Below are 17,258 nucleotides of genomic sequence, written 5' to 3'. Positions count from 1 at the left end.
CCAACATTACATTAAAAGGATTATTCACCATGATCAGGTGGGATTTATTCCTGGGATCCAAGGGTGGTTCAATTTTCAAAAATCAATCAATGTGATAGATCACATTAATAAAAGAAAAGACAAGGGGCGCCTGGGTGGCTCAGTCATTAAGCATCTGCCTTCAGCTCAGGTCATGATCCCAGGGTCCTGGGATCGAGCCCCGCATCGGGCTCCCTGCTCCGCGGGAAGCCTGCTTCTCCCTCTCCCACTCCCCCTGCTTGTGTTCCCTCTCTCGCTGTGTCTCTCTCTGTCAAATAAATACATAAAATCTTTAAAAAAAAGAAAAGAAAAGAACCATATGATTCTCTCAATTGCTTCAGAAAAAAGCATTTGACAAAATAAAGCATCTTTTCCTGATTAAAACTCTTCAAAGTGTAAGGATAGAGGGAACATACCTCAATATCATAAAAGCCATTTATTAAAAGCCCACAGCGAATATCATTCTCCCTGGGGAAAATAATGAGAGCTTTTCCCTTAAGGTCAGGAACATGACAGGGATGCCCACTCTTAACACTTTTGTTCAACATAGTACTAGAAGTCTGAACCTCAGCAATCAGAAAACAAAAAGAAATAAAAGCCATTCAAATTGGCAAAAACAAGTCAAACTCTCTCTCTTCAGAGATGATATGATATTTTATGTGGAAATCCACAAAGACTCCACCCCCAAATTACTAGAACTCATACAGCAACTCATCAACATGACAGGATACAAAATCAATGCACAGAAATCAGTTGCATTTCTTACACTACCAATGTAACTGAAGAAAGAGAAATTAAGGAATCAGTTCAATTTACAATAGCACCAAAAACCATAAGATACCTAGGAATAAATCTAACCAAAGAGGTTAAGGATCTATACTCTAAAAACTACAGAATATTTATGAAAGAAATGGAGGAGGAAGACACAAAGTGATGGGAAAACATTCCATGCTCATGGATTAGAAGAGTATACATTGTTAGAATGTCAGCATTATTTCCACAGCCACACAGGAAGCCTCTGGGCAAAATTATTAATGAATCCTTGTCCCTCTGAGACTTCTTATTTGATTAACTCAGCTCATCTACTGTCTTTTTCTTGCGTGCACGGATGCTCCTGCACTTTGCCCTTATACTTGCTCTCTAGTAAGTCGTGCTGGTCTTTGGTTTGTCTGTGCTTGGCTGTGGGGTTAGTGTCTGTAGCTGCAGTGTGGGGAGTCTCTTCCTCCATCTTCCTTTGGGTCCTTTGGCTCCCAGTGCCAGTGCCTTTCTAAGAATACCTTTCTCTCCTCCAACAAATGCACCCAGAGTGGGGTGGATATCATCCTCTGTGCCCAGCTATCTGACTCTGTCATAAAAACATTTATCTTGCCGGATAGTAAACTTGGCAATTTATGAGTCTATAAATACTTGCAAAACTCCAAAGAAATAAAGTTTATTATTGTCTCAACTTTATGAGTAAAGAAATTGAGGCTCAGGGAGATGATATCTCTCTCTTGCAGTCACATAATGTATCAGCTGGAAGAATTAAGACTTGACTGAAGGTCTGACATTAAAATTTTCTTTCCTAACCACTGGCTCATTCTGATTCCCACAAGAATTTACCATCATTGAAACTTTTCTCATCTCTCCTCACTTCCTACGGATGTTGCTTTCTGCCTGTCGATGGATTTAGTTAGGTGTGATTGTGTGTGCTAATGTACTGAGCAGCAGTGCCACAAAAGGAAAACGAATGCCTGACCTAGGACACAGAAATCTCAAGTCCCTTTAAGAATCAGTACCTTGGGGGCCTGGGTGGCTCAGTCGGTTAAGCATCTGACTCTTGATTTCGGCTCAGGTCATGATCTCAGGGTCATGGGATCCAGCCCTATGGTGAGCTCTGCACTCAGCATGGAGTCGGCTTATCCCTCTCCCTCTGCTCCTCACCCTGCATGTGCTCTCTTTCTCTTTCTCAAATAACTAACTAACTAACTAAATAAATAAATAAAACCTTAAAAGAAAAAAGAACTAGTACTGTGCCTGAAAGTTTCATTACCTTGATGGTCTGGTGGAGATGACATTTTGTAATGTGTCCTTTAGTTGTCAACTTGCTTGGCTCGTACAGGAAATCCATCCTGGGTTTCCTGTTCCTACCACAGAAGGCAGAATTGTGTGTGCATGTGTGTCATGGGTGTTTGATGAGCAGTTTGGCTCCATTTTCCAAGGTAACTCTGTCTTCTTCACAGGCTGGCCCCCTCAGGTGAAGACCATGCCTTCTTCCCTTTGATCCTTGGTGATGGGGGGCTGAGTGGGAGGGACAGTCACCATCATCACCCCCTTGTCAAGTGTTTGCAGGTCTCATTTTCTGGAGGGTTCTCCTTAGGGCAGCCTTGACATCGGTGTTCCACAGACTATAGATGATGGGATTAAGGATGGGGGTGACCATAGCATAGAAGAGGGACAGCAGAGGGTCTGTGGCTGGATCATAGCTGGCTTTAGGGCAGATGTAGATGAAGATGGCAGTGCCATAGAAGAGGGAGACCACAACCAGGTGGGAGGAGCAGGTGGAGAAGGCCTTGCTGCAGCCAGCAGCAGACGGGATCCGGAAAACTGTAGCCAGGATATGCCCTTAGGAGCCCAGGATGAGGCCAAAGGGGCAAAGGGTGATGAGGGCAGCAGCCAGGATACTCTGAAGCTCGTTGAGTGAGGTGTCTCCACACACCAGCTGCAGGATAGGCTGGATCTCACAGAAGAAGTGTGGGATGGCATTGGGGCCACAAAAGGGCAAGGAGAAGATGAAGGAGGTGTGGCCCAGGCCCACAATCGCTCCACAGGCCACACTCCCGCTAGCTGTAGGCACACCCGGTGGCTCAGCAGAAGTGGGTAATGAAGGGGTTTACAGATGGCTGCATAGCAGTCATAGGCCATGGCTGCCAGGAGACAACACTCTGTGGCACCAAAGAAAAGGAAGAAGAACATCTGGAGAGCACAGCCAGAGTGAGGGATGTGGCGCCGGCCTGTGAGCAGGTGGTGAAGCAACAGGGGCACAGTGACAGATGTGTAGCCAATCTCCAGGACTGAGAGCATTCGAAGGAAGAAGTACATGGGGGTCTGGAGACCAGCACCACTATGAGGAGGTTGCCTGCCACGGTGAGTAGGTAGATGGTGAGGAAGACAGAGAAGAGCAAGCCCTGGAGGTTGACCAGGTGGGAGAAGCCAACAAGGATGAACTCAGCCACCAGGGAGGCGTTCATGCTCATCTCACTCCTAAAGGACAGAGAAATGGCAATCATGGAATTGTGACATGGGCAGAGGGGACCCCTTGCTGCATTTGGTCAAGAAGACATTGGAATGCCCTTTCTTTCAGGCTCTCCCTGCCTTTGGGGCAGCACAGCCTTGGTCCCTGTCAGCACTGCTCTCTTTGGAGCCAGGTGAGGATTGAGCTCTGAGAGCCTGGCTTCTTCCCCTGATCTCCTCGGGTGCCTGCCTTTCATGGGACACAGTCAGTTCTGCCTTCAGTTTCCCCTGGACTGAAACATGAGTCATTCCAGCCTTGTCTTCCCTCCTTGTCCACAGGGCCCTGCTGACAGGCACTTTTCTTCTCAAAGTCAGAATTCCTTCTACGTTCAGGGCAGGAAACACCCGTTCCAAGTCAAGGGGATTTTTCCTTGTGTTTTTCTCCCTCTTGGGTCCTTCTCTATCTGCCTTTTTCTTTCCTTCATTCAGTGGCTTCTCGTTCCTTTCCTCTCAGCGTGTATCCTCTCTGACCTAATTTTCACCTCTTTTAAACATTTTTTCCAGCTTGTTCTTCAGTTTCCAGACCCACTTGATCCCTTTCCTTTTTTTTTTCCTTTATCATTTTGCCTTTAGACAAATTTTATGGTTTGCAAAGGGGAGGATGGAAATTTGAAAGATCATCTCTCTCGAGCTCCCAGAGGCAGATAAAAAGTTATCTGAAGGAGTGAAGGTCTCCTTAGCTTTAAAAGATGTTCAGGAAAGAGATGAAGAGTCTTTCTTGGTTGCTTATTGCTGCATTTTACAGCCCCTTACACCATAGAACATATGCAAATACCCAAACCACACACATAAACTCCACCAATTCACACACTAACGCATTACATTTCTAAATACAAGCACAGAAAAATACATAGCTCAATCTCACATTCTATGTTCACCTAAGACTACAAATAAATCATTATTATACAATGTAAATCTCATTACTAATAACAGTGAAAGTGAAATCACATTTAACATATAAATGTAAACAGCAGAGTTACAGTCCAAAAGATGTGTAAATCCAAATTCTGTGTAAAAATATAACCATATTCAATATCATATAGTAAAATGCAAGCTCACACACTGATATTTTGCAGGTGGGGAGTCCTTAGTTCATTTCACTTTACTGGTTTCCAGGAGTTATTATCTGATTAATGTATTTCTATTTGGAGAAATAGCCTGTGCTAAACACAGATGGTATTTGATGACTTGCTTATGTTCCCCTGTCTTTACCTTGTAGATCCCTCATGAGGAAGGCACTCTTAGATTTGGTATCTTTTTTTTTTTGGAATATAAAAATAACTTTAATATTTTTTTTGAAGGAGAAAGAACATCTATAATTGTATTCCTAGAAACAACTTTGTTAATATTTTGTTATATCTGTATCCAGTTTTTATATATTTTTTAAATTTTTTATTGTTATGTTAATCACCATATATTACATCATTTGTTTTGGTGTAGTGTTCCATGATTCATTGTTTGTTCATAACACCCAGTGCTCCATGCAGAATGTGCCCTCTTTAATACCCATCACCAGGCTAACCCATCCCCCTACCCTCCTCCCCTCTAGAACCCTCAGTTTGTTTTTCAGAGTCCATCATCTCTCATGGTTCATCTCCCCCTCTGACTTACTCCCCTTCATTCTTCCTCTCCTGCTATCTTCTTCTTTTTCTTTTTTCTTAAAATATGTTGCGTTCTTTGTTTCAGAAGTACAGATATGTGATTCAACAGTCTTGCACAATTCACAGCGCTCACAGTAGCACATACCGTCCCCAATGTCTATCACCCAGCCACCCCATCCTTCCCACCCCCACCACTCCAGTAACACTCAGTTTGTTCCTGAGATTAAGAATTCCTCATATCAGTGAGGTCACATGATACATGTCTGTCTCTGACTGACTTATTTCACTCAGCATAACACCCTCCAGTTCCATCCACGTCGTTGCAAATGGCAAGATCTCATTCCTTTTGATGGCTGCATAATATTCCATTGTGTATATATGCCACATCTTCTTTATCCATTCTTCTGTCAATGGACATCTTGGCTCTTTCCACAGTTTGGCTATTGTGGACATTGCTGCTATAAACATTGGGGCGCACGTACCCCTTCGGGTCCCTACATTTGTATCTTTGGGGTAAATACCCAGTAGTGCAATTGCTGGATCGTATGGTAGCTCTAATTTCAACTGTTTGAGGAACCTCCATACTGTTTTCCAGAGTGGTTGCACCAGCTTGCATTCCCACCAACAGTGTAGGAGGGTTCCCCTTTCTCCACATCCCCGCCAACATCTGTCGTTCCCTGACTTGTTAATTTTAGCCATTCTGACGGGTGTGAGGTGGTATCTCATTGAGGTTTTGATTTGGATTTCCCTGATGCCGAGCGATGTTGAGCACTTTTTCATGTGCCTGTTGGCCATTTGGATGTCTTCTTTGGAAAAATGTCTGTTCATGTCTTCTGCCCATTTTTGATTGGATTATTTGTTCTTTGGGTGTTGAGTTTGATAAGTTCTTTATAGATTTTGGATACTAGCCCTTTATCTGATATGTCATTTGCAAATATTTTCTCCCATTCTGTCGGTTGTCTTTTGGTTTTGTGGACTGTTTCTTTGGCTGTGCAAAAGCTTTTTATCTTGATGAAATCCCAATAGTTCATTTTTGCCCTGGCTTCCCGTGCCCTTGGTGATGTTTCTAGGAAGAAGTTGCTGCGGCTGAGGTCGAAGAGGTTGCTACCTGTGTTCTCCTTTAGGATTTTGATGGACTCCTGTCTCACGTTAGGTCTTTCAACCATTCGGAGTCTATTTTTGTGTGTGGTGTAAGGAAATGGTCCAGTTTCATTCTTCTGCATGTGGCTGTCCACTTTTCCCAACACCATTGGTTGAAGAGACTGTCTTTTTTCCATTGTACATTCTTTCCTGCTTTGTCAAAGATAAGTTGACCATAGAGTTGAGGGTCCATTTCTGGGCTCTCTATTCTGTTCCATTGATCTATGTGTCTGTTTTTGTGCCAGTACCATACTGTCTTGATGATGACAGCTTTGTAATAGAGCTGGAAGTCCGGAATTGTGATGCCGCCAGCGTTGCTTTTCTTTTTCAATATTCCTCTGGCTATTCGGGGTCTCTTCTGGTTCCATACAAATTTTAGGATTATTTGTTCCATTTCTTTGAGAAAAGTGGATGGTATTTTGATGGGGATTGCATTGAATGTGTAGATTGCTCTAGGTAGCATTGACATCTTCACAATGTTGGTTCTTCCAATCCATGAGCATGGAACGTTTTTCCATTTCTTTGTGTCTTCTTCAATTTCTTTCCTGAGTATTTTATAGTTTTCTGAGTACAGATCCTTTGCCTCTTTGGTTAAATTTATTCCTAGGTTCTTATGGTTTTGGGTGCAATTGTAAATGGGATCGACTCCTTGATTTGTCTCTCTTCTGTCTTGTTGTTGGTGTATAGGAATGCCACTGATTTCTGTGCATTGATTTTATAGCCTGCTACTTTACTGAATTCCTGTATGAGTTCTAGCAGTTTTGGGGTGGAGTCTTTTAGGGTTTTCCACATACAGTATCATATCATCTGCAAAGAGTGAGAGTTTGACTTCCTCTTTGCCGATTTGGATGCCTTTGATTTCTTTTTGTTGTCTAATTGCTGTGGCTAGGACTTCTAATACTATGTTGAATAGCAGTGGTGAGAGTGGACATCCCTGCCACGTTCCTGACCTTAGGGGAAAAGCTCTCAGCCTTTCCCCATTGAGAATGATATTCGCTGTAGGTTTTTCATAGATGGCTTTTATGATATTGAGGTATGTACCCTCTATCCCTATACTCTGAAGAGTTTTGATCAAGAAAGGATGCTGTACTTTGTCAAATGTTTTTTCTGCATCTATGGAGAGAATCATATGATTCTTGTTCTTTCTTTTGTTAATGTATTGTATCACGTTGATTGATTTGCGGATGTTGAACCAGCCTTGCAGCCCAGGGATAAATCCCACTTGGTCGTGGTGAATAATCCTTCTAATGTACTGTTGGATCCTATTGGCTAGTATTTGGTGAGAATTTTTGCATCCATGTTCATCAAGGATATTGGTCTGTAATTCTCCTTTTTGGTGGGGTCTTTGTCTGGTTTTGGGATCAGGGTAATGGTGGCCTCATAAAATGAATTTGGAAGTTTTCCTTCCATTTCTATTTTTTGGAACAGTTTCAGGAGAATAGGTATTAATTCTTCCTTAAATGTCTGATAGAATTCCCCTGGGAAGCCATCTGGCCCTGGGCTTTTGTTTGTGGGGAGATTTTTGATGACTGCTTCAATTTCCTTAGTGGTTATAGGTCTGTTCAGGTTTTCTATTTCTTCCTGGTTCAGTTTTGGTAGTTGATACATCTCTAGGAATGCACCCATTTCTTCCAGGTTATCTAATTTGCTGGCAGAGAGTTGCTCATAATATGTTCTTATAATTGTTTGTATTTCTTTGGTGTTGGTTGTGATCTCTCCTCTTTCATTCATGATTTTGTTGATTTGGGTCATTTCTCTTTTCTTTTTGATCAGTCTGGCCAAGGGTTTATCAATCTTGTTAATTCTTTCAAAGAACCAGCTCCTAGTTTCGTTGATCTGTTCTACTGTTCTTTTGGTTTCTAGTTCATTGATTTCTGCTCTGATCTTTATGATTTCTCTTCTCCTGCTGGGTTTAGGCTTTATTTGCTGTTCTTTCTCCAGCTCCTTTTGGTGTAGGGTTAGGTTGTTTATTTGAGACCTTTCTTGTTTCTTGAGAAAGACATATTGCTATATACTTTCCTCTCAGGACTGCCTTTGCTGTATCCCAAAGAATTTGGACAGTTGTTTTTTCATTTTCATTGGTTTCCATGAATTTTTTCTAATTCTTCTTTAATTTCCTGGTTGACCCATTCATTCTTTAGTAGGATGCTCTTTAGCCTCCATGTATTTGAGTTCTTTCCGATTTTCCTCTTGTGATTGAGTTCTAGTTTCAAAGCATTGTGGTCTGAAAATATGCAGGGAATGATCTCAATCTTTTGGTACCGGTTGAGACCTGATTTGTGACCTAGGATGTGATCAATTCTGGAGAATGTTCCATGGGCACTAGAGAAGAATGTGTATTCCGTTGCTTTGGGATGGAATGTTCTGAATATGTCTGTGAAGTCCATTTGGTGCAGTGTGTCATTTAAAGTCTTTATTTCCTTGTTGATCTTTTGCTTAGATGATCTGTCCATTTTAGTCAGGGGGATGTTAAAGTCCCCCACTATTACTGTATTGTTGTCAATGTGTTTCTTTGCTTATGTTATTAATTGCCTTATATAATTGGCTGCTCCCATGTTTGGGGCATAGATATTTACAATTTTTAGATCTTCTTGTTGGATAGACCCTTTAAGTAGGATATAGTGTCCTTCCTCATCTCTTATTACAGTCTTTGTTTTAAAATCTAGTTTGTCTGATATAAGGATTGCCACCCCAGCTTTCTTTTGGTGTCCATTAGCATGGTAAATGGTTTTCCACCCCCTCACTTTCAATCTGAGGGTGTCTTTGGGTCTAAAATGAGTCTCTTGCAGACAGCATATGGATGGGTCTTGTTTTTTAATCCAATCTGATAGCCTGTGTCTTTTGATTGGGGCATTGAGCCCATTTACATTCAGGGTAACTATTGAAAGGTATGAATTTTAGTGCCATTGTACTGCCTGTAAGGTGACTGTTACTGTATGTTGTCTGTGTTCCTTTCTGATCTTTGCTGCTTTTAGGCTCTCTCTTTGCTTAGAGGACCCCTTTCAATATTTCTTGGAGGGCTGGTTTCATGTTTGCAAATTCCTTTAGTTTTTGTTTGTTCTGGAAGATTTTTATCTCTCCTTCTATTTTCAATGACAGCCTAGCTGGATATAGTATTCTTGGCTGCATATTTTTCTCGTTTAGTGCTCTGAAGATATCTTGCCAGTCCTTTCTGGCCTGCCAAGTCTCTGTGGATAGGTCTGTTGCCAATCTAATATTTTTACCATTGTAGGTTACATATCTCTTCTCCCGAACTGCTTTCAGGATTTTCTCTTTGTCTCTGAGATTCGTAAGCTTTACTATTAGATGTTGGGGTGTTGACCTATTTTTATTGATTTTGAGAGGGGTTCTCTGTGCCTCCTGGATTTCGATGCCTGTTTCTTCCTCACATTAGGGAAGTTCTCTGCTATTATTTGCTCCAATATACCTTCTGCCCCTCTCTCTCTCTCTTCTTCTTCTGGGATCCCAATTATTCTAATGTTGTTTCATCTTATCATATCACTTATCTCTCGAATTCTGCCCTCGTGATCCTGCAGTTGTTTCTCTATCTTTTTCTCAGCCTCTTTATTTTCCATCATTTGGTCTTCTATATCACTGATTCTCTCTTCTGCCTCATTTATCCTAGCAGTTAGTGCCCCCATTTTTGATTGCACCTCATCAATAGCCTTTTTGATTTCGACTTGGTTAGATTTTAGTTCTTTTATTTCTCCAGAAAGGGTTTCTCTAATAACTTCCACGCTTTTTTCAAGCCCAGCTAGTATCTTTAAAGTCATGATTCTGAACTCTAGGTCCGACATCGTACTAATGTCTGTACTGAGTAGGTCCCTGGCTGACGGTACTACCTCTTGTTCTTTTTGCTGAGGTGATTTTTTCGTCTTGTCATTTTGTCCAGAGGAGAATAGATGAATGAGAGAACAAAATGCTAACAGGTTTACAACGTCCCCAGCAAATATACTGTATACACATCAGAAAAGACCTGAAACCAGGGGAAAAGAAAGGGAAAGAAAGAAAAAAGAAAGAGAAAAAAAAAAAAGAAAAAAGATAAAAACAAAAACAGAACAATACAAAAAAAGCAGAATATGATCAAATATGATCAGGCTAGTGCATAGATCAGTGCCACGCACTAGATTTTGGGCGTATTTTGGTCTGTTAGAAAAAAGTGCCTCCTAAAATTTTAAAGGAAGAAAGACATATATGTACAAAATAAGGGTTGATACAATGAAGGGATAGAAGATGACTGAAAATTATAAAAGATTTTATAAAAGGACTTGATAAGATAAGAAGTTGTTTGAAAGAAGAAGATTTAAGAAAGAAAAAAGAAAGAAAAAAGGGAGAGAATGTGATCAGGCAGGAGACTAGAACAGAGCCATACACTAGTGATTTAGGGTATATTTTTATCTGTTAGAAGAAACTGTATCTCAAAATTTTAAAGAGAGAACAACTTATATATATATGCCAAAAATAAGGGTAACTACTATGAAGGGATAAAATATGACTCTAAAAATGAAAAATAAAAAATGTTTTTTTTAAAAAGAGATTGATAAGATGTTGGTTGAAAAAGGGAAAAAGAAAAATAAAAAAAAAACAGTTAACAAAAATTAACTTTGATGAACTAATGAATCATGGTAAAAAAAAAAAAAGCCATGAATTCTATGTGCAGTATTCCCCCAGCGGTGGAGTTCTCCCGTTCTCCTTGATCCGTAAACTTGGTCTTGGCTTGCTGACTGTTCGTGCTGATCTTCTGGGGGTGGGGCCTGTTGCTGTGGTTTCCAAATGTCTTTGCCGGAGGCTGAATTGCCCCGCCCTTGTCGGTCCGGGCTAAGCAAGCTGCTCAGGTTTGATCTCAGGAGCTTTTGTTCCCTGCAAGCTCTCCGTACAGCCTTGGAGGACCAGGGTGAAAATGGTGGCCTCCCAATCTCCACTCAGAGGAGCTGAGAACTCGGGGCCCCGCTCCTCAGTGCGCCCCCAGAGAAAAGCAGTCACTCCCTTGTCCCTGGTCTCCGGCCGCTCTCCGCGCTCACCCGGCCTGTGACCGAGCGTTTCTATCTCTGGCTCCCGACCCCATGTGGAGTCTCCAAACCCAGCAGATCCCTGCAGTGCGTTTCCGCACCGCTCCTCCCCAGGAAGGAAGGGGAGTCTCCCCGGCTCTGCCGCTTGTTGGGTCCCTGCTGGAGGAGCAGTGGCCCGACTGGGCTGCGGATCACGGTTTATGGCAACCCCGAGCTGCGAGCCCGCGCCTCGGCTCCGTCTCTGCAGCCAGCTTCCCCGCTCCGACACCTGGGAGCTCTGGCACATTCAGGCACCCCCAGTCTTTCTGTGACCCCAAGGGTCCTGAGACCACACTGTCCCGGGAGGATTCCACCCCCTGCTTAGCCACTGCAGCGATGTCCCCCAGCGGAGCCGACTTCTAACAGTTCCGATTTTGTGCTCCGCGGCTCTAGCACTTGCCAGAAGCGCCTGACAGAGGGCCCCTCCCCCACCGTCTATCCTCCCGAATATCGCCTCGGATTCACTTCTCTGCACGTCCTACCTTCCAGTAAGTGGTTGCTTCTCTGTTCAGAGGGTTGTTGCTACCCTCCTCTTCGATCTCCTGTTGAGTTCGTAGGTGTTCAGAATGGTCTGATCCCTATTCAGCTGAATTCCTGAGACCAGACGAAATCTAGGTCTCCTACTCCTCCGCCATCTTGCTCCGCCCCCCGATTTGGTATCTTTTAAGGGTCTCTGAGGACCTGGGTCTCCAAGCGCTTGGAACTATCCAGGGGAGAGAGCTCTTCATATAAGCAACTAATCTGTTGTTTTGGAGTCTGTCTTTTAGATTGCAAAAAGTATAGTGTGACCTGTCAAGCTCATTTCAGAATGTCCAGGGCCCCTGTTCCTCAGCTCACCCATTGTATCTCTGGTTCAATCATCTTTATTTCCTTCTCATTCTTCATGATTTTCTTCTTTCCATTACTATAGATGTCCTGATACACTTCTAAAAATAGTGCAGTTTTATCCATCTCATAGTTATTGATAAAATTCATTATTTGATAACTCATTTACAATGCTCCATATATTTCAGTCATTCTACAGAGCACTAAGAATGTAAATGAGAAATAAAGATTTTTTATTAAGTTCAGTTAGCCAACATATAGTGCATCATTAATTTTTTAACTTTATTTTTATTTCTTATTTTTACTTAACGTTTAATTTTTTATTATGTTCAACTAGCCAACATAAAGTACATAATTAGTTTCTGATGTAGTGTTCAATGATTCGTTAGTTGCGTTTAACATCCAGTGCTCATCACAACACATGCCACCCTTAATACCCATCACCTGGTTTCCCCTTCCCCCCCATGCTCTCCCTTCTGTCACCCACAGTTTGTTTCCCAGAGTCCAGAGTCTTTCATGGTTTTTCTCCCTCTCTGATTTCTTCCCATTCAGTTTTCCTTCCCTTCCCCTACAGTCCTCTGCGCTATTTTTTATATTCCACATATGACTGAAACCATATGATAATTGTCTTTCCCTGCTTGACTTATTTCACTTAGAATAATCCCTCCAGTTCCATCCATGTTGATGCAAATGGTGGGTATTCATCCTTTCTGATGGCTGAGTAATATTCCATTGTATATATGAACTACATCTTTATCCACTCATCTGTTTTTATTTATTTATTTATTTTGAGAGAGAGAGCATGAGAGGGGGGAGGGTCAGAGGGAGAAGCAGACTCCCCGCTGAGGAGGGAGCCCGATGTGGGACTTGATCCCGGGACTCCAGGATCATGACCTGAGCCGAAGGCAGTCGCTTAACCAACTGAGCCACCCAGGCGCCCTATCCACTCATCTGTTGAAGGACATCTCGGCTCCTTCCACAGTTTGGCTATTGCGGACATTGCTGCTATGAACATTGGGATGCAGGTACCCCTTATATTCACTACATCTGTATCTTTGAGGTAAATACCTAGTAGTGCAATTGCTGGGTTATAGGGTAGCTCTATTTGTAACGTCCTGAGGAAACTCCATACTGTTTTTCAGAGTGGCTGTATCAGCTTGCATTCTCACCAACAGTGTAAGAGGGTTCCCCTTTCTGCACAACCTCTCCAACATTTGTTGTTTCTTGCCTTATTAATTTTTGTCATACTAACTGGTGTGAGGTAGTATCTCATTGTGGCTTTGATTTGTATTTCCCTGATGGCTAGTGATGTTGAACATTTTTTGATAAGCCTGTTATCCATTTGTATGTTTTCATTGGAGAAGTGTCTGTTCATGTCTCCTGCCCCAGTTTTTGACTGGATTCTTTGTTTTTTGGGTGTTGACTTTGAGAAGTTATTTATAGATCTTGGAAAGCAGCCCTTTATCTGTAATGTCATTTGCAAATATCTTCTCCCATTCCATGGGTTGCCTCTTAGTTTTGTTGACTGTTTCCTTTGCTGTGCAGAAACTTTTTATCTTGATGAAGTCCCAAAAGTTCATTTTTGCTTTTGTTTTCCTTGTCCTTAGCGACGTGTCTTGAAAGAAGATGCTGTGGCCGATGTTGAAGACATTACTACCTATGTTCCCTAGGATTTTGATGGATTCCTGCCTCACATTTAGGTTTTTTATCCATTTTGAGTCTATCTTTGTGTGTGGTGTAAAGAAATGGTCCCATTTCATTCTTCTGCATGTGGCTGTCCAATTTCCCCAGCACCATCTATTGAAGAGACTGTATTTTTCCATTGGATATTTTTACCTGATTTGTCGAAGATTATTTGATCATAGAGTTGAGGGTCCATTTCTGGGTTCTCTATTCTGTTCCATTGATCTATGTGTCTGTTTTTGTGCCAATACCATACTGTTTTGGTGATCACAGTTTTGTAATATAGCATGAAGTCAGGCAACGTGATGCCCCCAGCTTTGTTTTTCTTTTTCAACATTCTTTTGACGATTCAGGGTCTTTTCTGGTTCCATACTAATTTTATGATTGTTTGTTCCAGCTTTTTGAAAAATGCCAATGGTATTTTAATAGGGATGGCTTTGAAAGTGTAGAGCTCTAGGCAGGATAGATTTTTTTTCTTTTTTTTTATTAACATGTATTATTTGTTTCAGGAGTACAGGTCTGTGATGCTACAGTCTTACACAATTCACAGTGCTCACCATAGCACATACTCTCCCCAATGTCCCATCACCCAGCCACCCCATCCATCCCACCCCCCTCCATTCCAGCAACTCTCAGTTTTTTCCTGAGATTAAGAGTCTCTTATGGTTTGTCTCCTTCTCTGGTTTCATCTTGTTTCATTTTTCCCTCCCTTCTCCTATGATACTCTGTCTTGTTTCTCAAATTTCTCATATCAGTGAGATCATATGATACTTGTCTTTATCTGATTGACTAATTTATCTTAGCATAATACCCTCTAGTTCCATCCACAGCATTGCAAATGGCAAGATTTCTTTTCTTTTCTTTTTTTTTTTTTTTTTTGATGGCTAGGCAGGATAGACATTTTAACAGTTTATTGTTCTAATCCATGAGCATGGAATGTTTTCCCATCACTTTGTGTCTTCCTCCTCCATTTCCTTCATAAGTGTTCTGTAGTTTTTAGAGTATAGATCCTTAACCTCTTTGGTTAGATTTGTTCCTAGGTATCTTATGGTTTTTGGTGCTATTGTAAATTGAACTGATTCCTTAATTTCTCTTTCTTCAGTTACATTGGTAGTGTAAGAAATGCAACTGATTTCTGTGCATTGATTTTGTATCCTGTCATGTTGATGAGTTGCTGTATGAGTTCTAGTAATTTGGGGGTGGAGTCTTTGTGGATTTCCACATAAAATATCATATCATCTCTGAAGAGAGAGAGTTTGACTTGTTTTTGCCAATTTGAATGGCTTTTATTTCTTTTTGTTTTCTGATTGCTGAGGTTCAGACTTCTAGTACTATGTTGAACAAAAGTGTTAAGAGTGGGCATCCCTGTCATGTTCCTGACCTTAAGGGAAAAGCTCTCATTATTTTCCCCAGGGAGAATGATATTCGCTGTGGGCTTTTAATAAATGGCTTTTATGATATTGAGGTATGTTCCCTCTATCCCTACACCTTGAAGAATTTTAATCAGGAAAGGATGTTGTATTTTGTCAAATGCTTTTTTCTGAAGCAATTGAGAGAATCATATGGTTCTTGTCTTTTCTTTTATTAATGTGATCTATCACGTTGATTGACTTTTGAAAATTGAACCACCCTTGCATCCCAGGAATAAATCCCACCTGATCATGGTGAATAAGCCTTTTAATGGACTGTTGGATCCTATTTTCTAGGAACTTGTTGAGTGTTTTGGCATCCATGTTCAACAGGGATATTGGTCTATAATTCTCCTTTTCGATGGGGTATTTCTCTGGTTTTTGGATCAAGGTAATGCTGGCCTCATAGAACGAGTTTGGAAGTTTTCCTTCCATTTCCATTTTTCTTAAAACGTAGGCAGTTATCCCTCTTTTTAAAATATTTTATTTATTTATTGATCAGAGAGGGAGAGAGCACAAGCAGGGGGAGTGGGGGAGTGGCAGGCAAGGGAGAAGCAGGCTCCCCGCTGAGTAAGGAGCCTGATGTGCAACCCAATCCCAGGACCCTGGGATCATGACCCAAGCCAAAGGCAGATGCTCAACCAACTGAGCCACCCAGGCATCCCTCCATTTCTATTTTTGAAACAGCTTCAGTAGAATAGGTATTATTTCTTCTTTAAGTGTTTGGTAGCATTCCCCTTGGAAGCCATCTGGCCCTGACCTCTTGTTTCTTGGGAGGTTTTTGATTACTGTTTCAATTTCCTTACTGGGTATTGTGTATTCAGATTTTCTATTTCGTCCTGTTTCAGTCTTGGTAGTTTATAAGTTTCCAGGAATGCATCCATTTCTTCCAGATTGCCTAATTTGTTGGCTTATAATTCCTGGTAGTGATGTCTAATCTTTGTTTCTATTTCCTTTGTGTTAGTCATGATCTCTCCCCTTTTATTCATGATTTTATTGATTTGGGTCCTTTCCCTTTTCTTTTGGATAAGTCTGGTTAGTGGTTTATCAGTCTTATTAACTCTTTCAAAGAACCAGCTTCTGGTTTTGTTGATCTGTTCTTCTGTTCTTCTAGTTTCTATTTCATCAATTTTTGCTCAAATCTTTATTATTTCTCTTCTCCTGCTTGGTTTAGATTTTATTTTCTGTTCTTTCTCCTGCTCCTTTAAGTGTAAGGTTAGTTTGTGCATTTGTGATTTTTCTAATTTTTGAGTGAGGCTTTGATGGCTACGTATTTCCCTCTTAGGACTACCTTTGCTGTATCCGATAGGATTGAACCTATGTGTTTTCATTTTCATTGGTTTGTATGAATTGTTTAAGTTCTTTAATTTCCAAGTTGACACATTCATTCTCTAGCGGGGTGATTTTTAACCTCCAAGTGTTTGAGTTTCTTCCAAATTTCTTCTTGTAGTTGAGTTCCAGTTTCAAAGTATTGTGGTCTGAAAATATGCAGGGAATAATCTCAATCTTTTGGTAATGGTTGAGACCTGATTTGTGACCCAATATGGGATATATTCTGGAGAAAGTTCCATATGTGCTTGAGAAGAATGTATATTCTGTTGTTTCAGGATGGAATGTTCTGTATATATCTACAAAGTCCATCTGGTCCAATGTGTCATTTAGAGCTCTTGTTTTTTTTGTTGATTTTCTGCTTAGATGATCTGTCCATTGCTGTGATTGGAGTGTTGAGGTCTCCTACTATTAGTATATTATTATCAATATGTTTCTTTATTTTGGTTATTAATTGGTTTATACAATTGGCTGTTCCCATGTTGGGGGCATAGATATTTACAATTGTTAGATCTTCTTGTTGGATTGACCCTTTAAGTATGATATAGTGTCCTTCTACATCTCTTACTACAGTCTTTGGTTTAAAATCTAATATTTCTGATTAAGGATTGCTACCCCAGATTACTTTTGAGGTCCATAGCATGGTAAATTGTTCTCTAACCCCTCACTATCAATCTGGAGGGGTCTTTAGGTTCAAAATGGATCTCTTGTAGACAATATATGTATGGGTCTTGCTATTTATTTATTTATTTATTTATTTATTGTTGGTCCTGCTTTTTTATCCAATCTGATATCCTGTGTCTTTTCATGGGAGCATTCAGCCCATTTTCATTTAGAGTAATTATTGAAAGATATGAATTTATTGCCATGGTATTGCCTGTAAAGTCCCTGTTTCTGTAGATTTTCTGTTTCTTTCTGGTCTATGTGACTCT

At 41.0% G+C, this 17,258-nt stretch overlaps 1 pseudogene; it reads right to left on the bottom strand.

Annotated features, from left to right (window-relative positions):
• Positions 1 to 2,335: 2,335 nt before the first annotated feature.
• LOC114203744 (olfactory receptor 10C1-like) lies at positions 2,336 to 3,254 on the bottom strand (annotated as a pseudogene).
• Positions 3,255 to 17,258: the final 14,004 nt, after the last annotated feature.

The sequence above is a fragment of the Eumetopias jubatus genome, unplaced genomic scaffold, assembly GCF_037043125.1.
Source record: "Eumetopias jubatus isolate StellerSeaLion01/CBP00866 unplaced genomic scaffold, mEumJub1_p1.0 scaffold_6, whole genome shotgun sequence".
NCBI classification, from domain to species: Eukaryota; Metazoa; Chordata; class Mammalia; order Carnivora; family Otariidae; genus Eumetopias; species Eumetopias jubatus.
Note: the sequence above shows the minus strand (reverse complement) of the source record. Positions and strands in the feature narration are given on the sequence as shown.